Raw genomic sequence first — 2,114 nt, 5'->3', positions numbered from 1 at the left:
ACTGTAGTGAGCAGTTTGAAGCAGAAGTCCCACCATGTGATCCACTGGGTTTTCCCAGCTGAGCACAAACTTCATGTACTTTGTTTCCACAGCAGAATCAAGTTTAACCTGTTAAAAGGGATATAAAGTTATTATTCCTATGTTATTAATTTTCTACTGCCAAGTCTACATAGATAGATAGATAGATCACATTTCTCCAATGAAACGTTAATATCTATCTATCTATCTATCTATCTATCTATCTATCTATCTATCTATCTATCTATCTATCTATCTATCTATCTATCTAAAACAGCGTCTTCCTCCTCATGTCTTKATCGTATTAAGAGTTTAACTTCTCAGGACGTGGTGGCGCAGCGGGTGTTTGGCATAAAGGTTTTGGACTTGTGGCTTCAGGTAATGTCGCTACTTAGCGGCTGGTGAAACTAGCGTTAGTGAGGAGGGTTTAATATGATCACGCATTTTACATGACGGGTGGCAACACCAGTCTATACTATAAACATCTGACTAAGATTAGAGCCTAAATACGTTTTATTTCCAAAACAGAAAGGCTACGTAATGTTAGCCAGCTAACACATTGCTATTGCTAGCCTAGCATGTCAACTAGCAGCTAGAAAAAACCAAAACACGAACCTTCGTAGTCAAACTGGCGTCAATCAGCAGGAATATGTCCAGTTTAGATGATGTTGATGGAGAAAAACTGTTTGCAAATAGTGATACATCTTCACATCATATTAGTGGCAGCAGCTGTAGAGTCCAGAAACAGCCGGAACTAAAGATACACCGTTTCGAGCCATAACGGAAGTTGTGTGACGTCATGTGAAAAGGGTCTATTGATGTTAAAGTCAGTGACACAATACAAGCAGGTGCTGTCGCCCCCTGCTGGTCAGGAGGAGTGAACGCTGCTAGTCAACGACTCGATGCTCTGCCGAGTTTCCTTAAAACATTTTAAACTAATTTGAATAATAAACTGAACATAATGCACCGATTGATAACTGGTGATTTGGCACTATAAAAATAAATTGATTTCAAATATAAAGTATTGATCTTCAGGCTTGCAGATCTTTTCTAGGCTTTTTTTTTTTATTATTTCTTCTACGTTTCTTTACCAGGTGGAAATCATGGCCGCTTGCAGTCCAGACTTTTTCCTGCTCAGATGTTAAAACTCTTCATCAGATGAAGAAGTTAAACTTTTCCAGATGTTGAAAACAGGACAGCAGATTCCAATTGTCCTTTAATATCTATCAACTTTTTCACCAAGATGGGAAATATTTCTAATTTGATGTGTTTTGTAGATTATTTCATCATCAGTTTCATTTAATTATCCCAGCTTTGTTTTTTTAGAAATGCTGTAATGTCAGCAGACTGCCACTAGAGGGCGCCACAGACGAGCTTTAAACTTTACGAAGCAACAGAGGAAGAACCACGTCGAGAAACAGTTTATACTTTTAATAACATTGACAGAAAACAAAACTCTTTATTTAATGAGCATAATTTATTTTTTCTCAGCTCCAGAAAAAAAGTTCCAGTTCTCCTGAAACGTGAACTAATGGAGGAACTGGTTTAATAAAAACCACCAACAGATGAAAGTTAAATCTAATGTTTTAGAAACGGCATTGCTTCAGTTACATAAACTCAAACCTGGCAGATTAATTTAATGTAATGATGATTTGCTGCAATAACCGTTTATTTCTCTTTAAGTGGAGCCGCGGTTGCTAGGAAACGTCTGAACGTTGTGACCATGAAAACTTTCCAGTGTTAGATTCATTACTAAGCATTGCTGGAAAAAGCTGCGTTCAGAAGAACCCCAAACATTTACCGACTCACGCAGCAGCGTTTATCTTCTGCCCCCGACCACAGAGCTGATCCTGCAGATTACTGGCTCTGACCTCTGATGACCGGCTGATTGTTACCGGCTCTGACCTCTGATGACCGGCTGATTTTTACCGGCTCTGACCTCTGATGACCGGCTGATTTTTACCGGCTCTGACCGCTGCTCACCGGCTGATTTTTACCGGCTCTGACCGCTGCTCACCGGCTGATTTTTACCGGCTCTGACCGCTGCTCACCGGCTGATTTTTACCGGCTCTGACCTCTGCTGACCGGCTGATTTT

General features: G+C 40.1%; 1 protein-coding gene across 1 annotated transcript in view; it reads right to left on the bottom strand.

The window, feature by feature from the left end:
* wfdc1 (WAP four-disulfide core domain 1) overlaps positions 1-648 on the bottom strand; it is a 23,669-nt gene extending 23,021 nt beyond the window's left edge. Inside the window, exon 1 of the mRNA XM_017310942.1 lies at positions 634-648. The gene's annotated coding sequence lies outside the window, so the exon portion shown is untranslated. The remainder of the gene's footprint in view (positions 1-633) is intronic.
* Between the last annotated feature and the right edge of the window lie 1,466 nt (positions 649-2,114).

Source organism: Poecilia reticulata, linkage group LG19 (genome assembly GCF_000633615.1).
Source record: "Poecilia reticulata strain Guanapo linkage group LG19, Guppy_female_1.0+MT, whole genome shotgun sequence".
Classification (NCBI taxonomy): Eukaryota; Metazoa; Chordata; class Actinopteri; order Cyprinodontiformes; family Poeciliidae; genus Poecilia; species Poecilia reticulata.
Note: the sequence above shows the minus strand (reverse complement) of the source record. Positions and strands in the feature narration are given on the sequence as shown.